We start from the raw sequence: 10,323 nt of genomic DNA, 5'->3' as shown, positions 1-10,323 counted from the left end.
GCTCAAAGAAAGTCCAGTTGGGATTGAAATGAGTTCCGTCATGTGCTGAAACACTCCATCAACACTACTGATCCAGAAGGACTAGGCGGTCTTCTGTGAACCTGCTGCAGCACTTTGCAGCTCTCAGTAAGTCATAGAGGGGTTCTCAATGTGGTTCTTTTTTATTTATATCAGTGAAAAACTGTTGGATTTAGAGCCAACAAGAAGAAACTCTTTTTTTATTGCCGCTAAGTTGAAGGAAGTCGTGATGATGTCTGATGCCTTCATACAGTCAGAGCCAACTTCTCCACCCTCTTCCCTGTCTGACTACTCCACGACGTCAGACATGGAGATGGTGGAGAAGTTGCATTGGACCGGCCATCCACATAACAGTTAATCTCAAGTTTACTGAACATTGGAAGTGCAAGGAGGGAAATGATGAAAAGGAACGGACCTAAAATGGAGTCTTCCAGAACACCATTAGTAACAGACGAAGTTGAACAAGGAGACTACTGACCTCATCTGAAATAAACAAGCTATAGCGACCCCGAAATGAAAATGACGTAAATCACATTAAAATAAAGTGATGCAAAAACAAAGTGTAACTGCAATTTGAAAAGGAGAGGACCTAAAGGGGGACCATGAGGAATGCCTCAGTCACGTAAATCACATGTTTGGTCACAGTGTTCCGTGTAAGGTTAACAATTTGCACGACGCCTTCACCCGATTTGACTAACTCAAGGTGTGTTGTGTCTAAATAAATACATAACTCAACTAATCTCAACTAGTCTTCAAAAAGAATTGAACGTTGGCAGTTAATAAGAATGAAGACCTGTAGCGCAAATCCTGCCTCTTCCAGACTGCAAAGAACCTTGATGAGATCTTGAAAGACTTGCGTTACGGACGGAGACTAAACAACAGCGAAAATCCAACAGCGATGGGCTCATAAAAAAAGACAATGTATCCCAGCTGAATACTGCAAGTGGCAGAAGAACTAAAACAACACAGGATTGCCTGACTTTTGGACCGTTGGATTGAAGCGCCGACCTCTCGGATCCCCGGAGCTGTTCTGCAGGAAAGCAAACAGTATTAATCCTCCAAAAAGTTCCAAATATCTGCCTGTCATAACAAAGAGCCCGGGCCGTGTTCTGTGCCGCAAATGATATTAAGTGCAGATGTGTGTGTGTGTGTGTGTGTGTGTGTGTGTGTGTGTGTGTGTGTGTAGGCATAAACACTGAGCCCTGTCTTCTCTAAATGTTTAAAAATGAGCCCTAATGCAGAAGGGCTGTGGCTGTTTTCCCAGCTGTTGGACAAATAAGCACCAGGATGGATAACCTCTGCCAGGGACCATCAAACCAAACAGATGAGAGACCGAGGTAATCCGCCTCGCTCCCTGATGGGACAACACTGACTCCAATTAGCCTGCAAGGGCTCCACCCACTGGGGTTCTTGGGGTTCTTGACTGAGAGGGGTCACCGAATTGATGGTGGAATGATGCATCTTGTCCACAAACAAAGCCATCAATAGCATCAGAATGACTAACTCCTGAAAGTGTATCAGATATCCAGAATCTTCATGGGGGGACAGAGTGTACTTAATTATCCAAATGACCCTTGTTACCCCTGGACATCCCTGGACTAAATATCATCCCATTATTAATCTCTAAAAACGGTATGGCCAAAGCGAACCAGCAATCCACCAATTTCCAAATTATCCATGGTTAGGAATGTTGCTTTATACAAGAGGCCGTGGGCGTTCATTGAACGGCGCTAATGATATTTATGATTAGAATCTGAGCTGTCTACACGGGTCATCCGAGTGAAACAAGCAAAAAAAAAAAAATTGTCTGAAAACCCTCATAAGGTGACCAAACTAGTCAACAACTAGTCTATCAGGGTCACAGTGAGACTGGAGTCCCAGTTGCCTTTGCGGTGACTCGCCAGTACATTGACCGGGAATTGCTCTAATGCCAGCTCCTACATAGTCAGCTATGTGAACCACTACACTAACTCAGTGCAGTGCCGTCAATGAGATCTATCTAGCTCACAGAGGAGTCATTTCCTGTGGATCCATCATGAAGGACCCAACCACAGGTGGCAAGCCGATGAGAAATTTTCCCCGTTGCCAAAATGTTGGTTTTCTTGAATGTATGAGGCCGGTTACATCTTGAAATAACTTCTGTTAGAAATAGAAATTTTGACTTTGACTCGAGTGATCATTTTAACTCCAGTCAAGGTGCTATCAGGTGCAAGAACTACGCACGGGACTTGAACGCCGCAAGCCAACGGAGAGCTTGATTTATATCTCGCTTCTTTTTTCTTCTCGTTGTCATGGCCCAGTCTCATAATTTGACGTTTAATCCCCCTGATTGATTGTGCAAATACAATTTTCCAACTTATTATGTCGTTAAGCGGGCGCTTTGCTGCCGCGGCTTTCAAAGCGCTCGCCGCCTCGGAGGGCATCGCCCGCCTTCATGTAATCATTTCCTCGGGATATTTAAAACAAACACATTAGGCCCCGAGGAATCCAAAACGTGTCCACCACGATAACGCTCGGCCCCTCTTGATTGGCGCAAGGAGCGCCACTTTTCAGTAACCGCCTGCGCTTCCAGGCTCCCATGCAGCGTAAATGACGGGATAATGGGGTGCAGGCGATGGCAGCCTCTGTTTATTCAATCCATTTCTTCACACACGTTCCCATTGGCTTCTAGGCCGGGTTCTGCCAAGCGTGCGGTGGTCCTGTGATCCCGCTGACCCGGGCCATGTGTTTTCACTTTCAGCTCTGATCTTGGCTCGCCGACCAGTGGGGAAGCAAATACAAATTGAACAGTAACCATTCACAGGCTTTTAGAGTGGCCCCCCCCTTTAGTCTTCGCCCCTGGGGGAGGGGAGGATGGACGTGCTCCGTTTGCTCGCTTCCCCCAGTGACCGTCGTTTGCAACGACAATGTAGTTTGCAGCACTTAATTTCGCATCTGACGTCCTTTCATCTACAAATTTGTTTGTTAGCCGCCAAAACTAGTTGAGCTAATTTAGGAAAATAGGTTGTTTTTTTTTGTTATTCATTTCCTCCCCATACATAATGAGTCATTGTGTCATATACAATTCGGTGCTGATCCAAAGTAGGACCGTTCAGCTGAGGCGGAGATCTAATGTTCTAATTTGAAATGCCTCTAGTATGACGAGCCGAGCCTAGAGAAAACCTGCAGAGAGCAACAGTGTTCGGGTGGTGCGCCTTTTGTTATTTTAGTAAAGGTGAACTTTTCGCTGGCACCCCCACTCCTTTTTTTATTTTGCTTGAAAGCGAGCATGTTTTCTGCGAAACGGGCTAGCGAGCGGCGGCCCGTGTTTGTTCAGCTTTGATTGGGAGAAGGAGAAGTTAAAAAGAAGTCTTGTGTTGTTCTTGGGGGGGGGGGTTCACATGCACTGTTTGCTCCCTTGACGGCAGCGCAATAACTCAGTGAAAGAGGCCGTCGGAGAATCATCCCATGATCCCGGATTAGATTTAAAGACTCTGTGAAGCATTTATTGAGCTAACAGGAGTCAAACGCAGTGATGGAACGATACGGAAGGTGATAGCATCTATTGGCCTAATGTCCGTCACAACAAGCAGACCAGCTGATGTGTTTAATGTTGGCTTGTAAGCTTAAAAAAAAAAAAACAACAAAAAAAAAAAACGGCCTCTTTACGAGGAGTCCAACATGGCGCTCGCCTGTTTCGCATTAACGTTTCACGCCGGCGGCCCGGCCCCGATCTTGTAAACTCTGCTTCGTTTACTCAGCCTGGCTTTCATTGCCGTCATTTTGCACGCTTTACCTTTTTGTTTGCTTTACTGCCCCGTGAGGTTAGAGAGGCTAAACAGCGTAGATGAACGCCGCCGCTGCCGCCGCCGCACCCGCCAGCGCCTCGGCTTTCAGCGTTTGAGAAGAATACGGCAGAGTTTCTGATGTGTTGATGCTGCGGTTGTGAAGATGACTGGTGAACGACACGCTTGTGACGTTTCTTTTACTTGGAATTAAACTGAAACATCTGCCAGAAAAACATTCACACTTAAAAAAAACAACTAACCATTCTTGCATTTTCATTGCGATTAAACCTCGCCTGTTATTTAACTGTTCTTAGTCAGAAAATGAGCTATTGTAGGCCCTGCCTTCTTCCCAACTCTCACCAATCAGTTCACACCAATCACGTTGCACCTCCGCTCGTGCGTGTATAGAATTTTCTCTACTTAAAATGTCAACCCTGGCACTTAAAAAAAAAGGGTAAAAAAAAAAAGTCACTGTCCACTTGAAACGTGGAAAACTGCATGCAAAACAACAGGTGGTGCTACGACTCCTAATTAACTGCGAGGCTGCTTTAACCAATCAGAAGCCGGAAGAAAAACTACGGTTCTGTAGCCCAGACATCCGTTTAGACGCCAGAAAACAAGTTTGGAGTCGTTGAGGAAAAAGACCACAAAGCACCATGTCTACTTTTAGCATGAAGCAGTGAGTATCCTGCTGGTTGCATGGTGCCATGTTCCCATGTTCCCATGTTCCCATGTTCCCATGTTCCCATGTTCCCATGATCTCATGCTCCCATGCTCCCATGTTGCATGGGACCATGTTCCCATGATCCCATTTTCCCATGCTCCCATGTTCCCATGTTTCCATGCTCCCATGTTCTCATGTTCTCATGCTCCCATGTTCTCATGCTCCCATGTTCCCATGTTTCCATGCTCCCATGTTCCCATGTTCCCATGCTCCCATGTTCCCATGTTCCCATGTTCTCATGCTCCCATGTTCCCATGTTCTCATGTTCTCATGCTCCCATGTTCCCATGTTCCCATGTTCTCATGCTCCCATGTTCCCATGTTCTCATGTTCTCATGCTCCCATGTTCCCATGTTCTCATGCTCCCATGTTCCCATGTTCTCATGCTCCCATGTTCCCATGTTCTCATGCTCCCATGTTCCCATGTTCTCATGCTCCCATGTTCCCATGCACCCATGCTCCCATGCTCCCGCACTGTGCTGCTCCTTCCAGCTGCATGGCTGCTGGATTCTTACAGTGAATGAGGTGGGGGAGGACAATGGTGGAGCGGCCTCGTCAGGCTCATGGGTGGTCCACCCCCACATGGTTCCCCGCGCTGCGGTTTGTACATCTTGATAGCGGGCGGGCGCACGGCTCACATTGTGTGTGGTGTTTTATGACAGGAGGAGGATGGATGGTGGGTGCATTTATCGAGAGCTATCGGGGGGGCAAAAGGGGGTATCAAGGGGGCATCAGAGAGTGATCCAGTGGGAGTAAGCGGGCATTAGAGGGTTACCAGGACGGGATCAAGGGGGCATCAGAGAAGCGTGGTATAGGAGATTTCTCTAGGGGGCATAATTGGCAAATCTGGGGGACATGAGTGGGGTATCACCAGGGGCATCATGGGGGCGTACGGGAGCTCCTAAGGCACAACAGAGGGGCATCAAAAGGGCATTCTCTATAGCAGGGGTCACCAACGTTTTTCCTTGTGAGAGCTACTTTTACAAAATGAAAACGGCCAAGAGCTACTCATTTTTGTAACATTTATTTTCAGAGCTTATTTTAAACCCAAATAAACCCAGAACATTAACAAAATGCTGGTGCCCACAACTCACATTTTGTATTTCAGAATGCATTTCTTTCTACTGTTCTTTCATTATTAACTGAAAACCTGAATGAAAAGCAGGCTTGCGGGCACCTCATGTGGTCGTGGGGGGCTACCTGGTGCCCGCGGGCACCACGTTGGTGACCCCTGCTCTATAGGGTATCAGAGCAAATAGGTGAATAATCACAGGAGTTTAAGATTTGTATTTACCCACAGTGACGGATCAGTAAATCTGCATCCAGATGGGAACGAATCACTGGGTGAAAAGGATGTGATTCACAAGGCACACCTACGTGTGGCGCTGTGAGCAGACCACGTGACACACCAAACTATAGAAGAAGAAAGATTGCGTGCGCATAAGTCCGTCGTCTCACGCGTTCCAAGACTCCTGCGAGTCATGTTGGAGTACAAGACAAGTAAATACCAGGAGAATGTCGACTGGGCTGAGTGATGCCAGTCCAGATTTTCAGGTGTTATGTTGGCTTGTCGTCAAACTCATTTCTGGTCACATGACGGCGAGGTCATCGTTTTCCGAAGAAAGCAGGTTGCTTGTCTACATGGGAACGACAAGCCGCCGTTTTCAGACTTTCCCACTCTTGAAGCCATTTCGAGTCACCCGGAACGCCGTTTCTGCGTGGATGAAAGGCTGAAACGATAAATACTTTACCGCTTTGACCTGAAAATGTTTGTTTCCGTGTGGATAGCCCCTAGGGGGTTCCTTTAGGCGGCATCAAGGGGGGGATCAGCAGGGTGTAAGGTGATTTTCAAGGGGGCATCAGGGCACCACCTGAGGGTTCCAGGGTGCAATTAGGCGGTTCTCTAAGTGGTATCAGGGTGGTATCAGAAGTGTACCAGTGCTCCATCGCAGGGGTGTGAAGGGGGCATCTGGCAGGTTTAAGGAGATTCCTTCGGGATCTTCAAGGGGGAATCAAGGATGCATCAGGGGTTATCATGGGCTCTCGAAGGGATATCGAGGGGACATTAGAGGGACAGCAGAGGGGCATCAAGGGGGCTCCAGACAGTTTTAAGAGAGTTCTCCGGGAGGCACCAGGGGTATCAGAGGGGCCTGAGGTTGGCAAAGCCAAGGGAAACTGTTATCTAAGCTGCTAGAGGAGGCTAATGGATGAGCTACCTTGTTGTGAAGTGATGAACTACTCAGCATCCATTTAGCTCAGAGACACTCTCACTGCACTCACTGACGCGATCTTTCATCAAACCATACTTTCCCAGCTAGAAGGTTTCAAAATCAAGTTATGTGCGTGTGTGGGGGGACGGAGGGGGGTTGCTGGATAATCGCTCAGTGCAGCCCACAAAGACCACATTTTATTGACTTTCATACGCTGGCAATCACATCTGAAGTACAGGAGTACAATTAGGCCCATTGTAACGTTTTATAGCCTTCATCGATATGCAGGCAGCGCGTGTGGTCGCCTCAACGCGACACACGCAGACTTTTGTTTCACAATATGACCTGATGCACACATGTGAGGGCGCAACATGTCGTTTGGGGGGGTCTTGCAACCAAAAAACAGTTCTTACTCACCATCGTAAGCCGGCTTTTCACACGAGCTACAGGACGGTCCAAAAGGTCAAAATGGAGTTGTCAGTTGTCATCATAAGAACAAACTTGGCAAGTTTAAACATGCAGAGTCCTCGATGACAACAGGAGAACGGGCATTCTGACTCTTCTCCAGCAGTAAGCAAGTTAGCGCTACAATAGCATCTCCACCAAAAATGAGCAGTGGAACATAAACAGCAACACTTCTGACTTTGACGTATAACTTGTTTACATGCACTTCTCACTAGCAGGGATTAGCATTCAGAATCAAGGAATGTCAGGCCTAAATCGGGGAAGGCAAGACGTACAGTGGAATACAGGAGAACAAATGCATTGCAACTGATGCGAAACAGATGAGGGGTAGGATTAAATAAGCTTTGCTTCTTCCTACTCCTTTTGGACTGTGGATTGTGGATTGTGTTATGTGATGTGCTCCAGTGGAATTTGTGTGCATGTTCAAGATGAATGAAACCATTACCATTACCATAAATGGAGCACCATTGCTGCTAACTAACTGCTTGCCCCCACACATACAGACTACTTACCACGGATGCTAACTAGCTCTTAGTTGACACACAATCTAACTAGTTGCTTGTTGCCACTGTGGCTAACTTGCTGCTTGTTACCACCAGACAGGCTAACGATCTTCTATGTGTCTCAGGTGCTAACTAGCTCGGAGTTGCCACACATTCTTGTCACTTACACACTTCCGAGCTGCTAAGTCGTTCCTACTTGCCACACATTCACAGTAGTTGCTAACTGGCATTGATGCTGACTATCTGTTAGTTACCTCACACGATAACTGTTGCTAACTTGTTACCGCACTAACTAGCTGCCACGTGTCTCCGTTGCATTCTAGCGAGTTCCGACTTACATGCTAACTGTTGCTAACTTGATACCACACATTGTGACTAGCTTCTAGGGGCCTTGTATGCTAACTGGCAGCTAGCTGTTGTGAATACTAAGTGGATGAGCAAACTCGGTTGATTAAACTTGCTAAGGTACACGTTTGCGTTCAACAATGGTGTCCGTATATCAATCGATACAGGCTTCATCTGCTGTTAGAAGTATTGATCGTGGCTAAGAGCAAGGAAAAACTAACAATTAACTTCATATGGAGCATTCAGTCTGGCTCTCCTTGCTACCATTATTCCTGAGGGTGGTGCGCCTTGGCTGGTGTCACGTCCACCCCCCAAACTGCTCCTGGCACCATCCCTTGCCCCACACCAACTCTAATTTGTCTCTCTTAGGGACTGATCCACTCTGTTTTTGTGTAGCCAGTCTATAGCGGCGACGTTACAAGGCTCATCTCCATTGTCCCCCTCGTGTAATCTCCCTTGTCAAAGGGGAATATCGGCCGATTAGCCCCCTGCTCCAAAGCCCGCCACCCCCGGATGATCAGTGTGCATGTTGAGGCCTCATTAAGCGCTAACAGGAGCCACCCACACTAGCACGACCTTCCACCTCTCACCCCTGACACCTGGGGCTTCTCTCAGATTGGACATCTTTTTGTATCGTCCTCTGGCATCTGGGATGGACGGGATGGGAGCGCTGAAAGGCCCGCGGCGTTAAAAACGACATTTTTAAAGTTAAAGTAAAGTGCAAAAGATTGACAGCGTTATCGTGGGACCACCCATCTCTGACATGTGCTGAATAAACATCACTTTTTTTTCTTTTTTTTGGAGAAGGGGGGTGTAATATCTTACAGATGGGGGTCCGTGGCGCCGAGTCCTCGCCCGTACGAGCGATGCTGGTCAACTGGTCATTTCTGCCCACCCATTAACCACCTGGGACGGTTATGTTTTGTCAGCTTTTCCTGAGTTTTAGGTTTCATTCCACCAGCTTTGACATCAAACGTGGACCCCCACTTCACACACGTCCCTCCCTGAAACAAAGACCCCTCTCACATAAACACACATGTACGCGCAAGACACTTCTATTTTCTTCCAAGGTTACATCTACCGTTCATTGTCTTTGCTTGTTTTTCATGCTAGTGTCCATTTGGCTTCATCCGGATACAATTAGCTATACTGTACTAGCATGCATTAAAGTCACACCTGGCTTCTTTTAGGCCTCACTTCGAACGCAACAGAAAGCTAATGCCGCTGAATGCGAGCCAACATCTATGCTAGCAAGAAACAAGAGCAACTAAAGCAATTTGTGCCTCAATTAGCGCTCCGTAAACCATCCGTTTGCGCCATTAAGGCCTCGGTGTATCTGTTTCTGAATGCTAATGCTACGTAATACGAGTTAATATTGCTTATGGTGACAAGTAGCTGGTTAGCATCAATTTCAAGCAGTAAGTAGTTGGGATTTGGGCACAACAATAGTGATTCAGTGAATTAGGAGCTACCATGCGAAGTACGCATGTATTCAATTAGCTCACCTTTGGACGTCCCCACTTATTTTGGTTGCTGAAAATATGAAAATACATGTTTTTAGATATACTTGGTCCAGTTGAGTTAAGATGACTGGGCTGACCTGATTGAATGCTAACGATGCTAAGGTGTGTCATGTTGTCACTTGCTGCTGGAGCATGGTTTAGTGTGCTGGGAGTGAATCAAGCGTAAGAGTCCATCAGGGCGCACATGGAAAGCTCATAATGCAGAGATCTCATATTAGTGGTTTCTGGTCACAGCAATGACTTTGACATGAGTCCACACTTAAAGGGCCCACACAGTACGGTGCATGTCCATTAAATATATACAGTACAGTATGTACATTCAAAGACTTACCCTGGTGGTCCGCGTCGCGCACATGACATTCAGAGACTTGTAGCGTCACTGGGAGGTTTGGCTTTTTTTACGCTCAGAAGACTTTCTCATGCTGCAACGCCGATGACGGCACCTGACACACAGGGAAGTTAGCAGTGTGGTTTTCAATGTTACCTATTAATGTTCATATTTATTATTTACCAGCACTTTCTCAACTTTAGCCACTAGCTTTTACACTCGCATGGCCGACTGGCAACATTGGCGGTACACGTCATACAAGGTTTCATAGTGATAAGCTTCTTTTTACACTCGTGTGACAGTCAGGAATGTTTAAAAATGAGTGTTTTATTCTTTTTACATCCTAATATGAAGAGTGGTGAGCTTGTTTTTAAATTGTAAGACGGTTAAGAATGTTCAAATGTGACTTCATAAAAAGCTTCTCTTGTGGTTACCTCCCTT

General features: G+C 46.7%; 1 long non-coding RNA gene across 2 annotated transcripts; it reads right to left on the bottom strand.

The window, feature by feature from the left end:
- Positions 1-4,924: 4,924 nt before the first annotated feature.
- On the bottom strand, positions 4,925-6,228 carry LOC129170081 (uncharacterized). 2 transcript variants are annotated; one of them, XR_008566528.1, is made up of 4 exons: positions 6,017-6,228; positions 5,803-5,921; positions 5,284-5,409; positions 4,925-5,204 (listed from the first exon to the last, which is right to left on the bottom strand). It is a non-coding gene; the product is annotated as an uncharacterized LOC129170081 (long non-coding RNA). The 2 variants fall into 2 exon arrangements; XR_008566527.1 differs by having other exon boundaries at positions 4,925-5,409.
- Positions 6,229-10,323: the final 4,095 nt, after the last annotated feature.

The sequence above is a fragment of the Dunckerocampus dactyliophorus genome, chromosome 17 (assembly GCF_027744805.1).
Source record: "Dunckerocampus dactyliophorus isolate RoL2022-P2 chromosome 17, RoL_Ddac_1.1, whole genome shotgun sequence".
Lineage (NCBI taxonomy): Eukaryota > Metazoa > Chordata > Actinopteri > Syngnathiformes > Syngnathidae > Dunckerocampus > Dunckerocampus dactyliophorus.
Note: the sequence above shows the minus strand (reverse complement) of the source record. Positions and strands in the feature narration are given on the sequence as shown.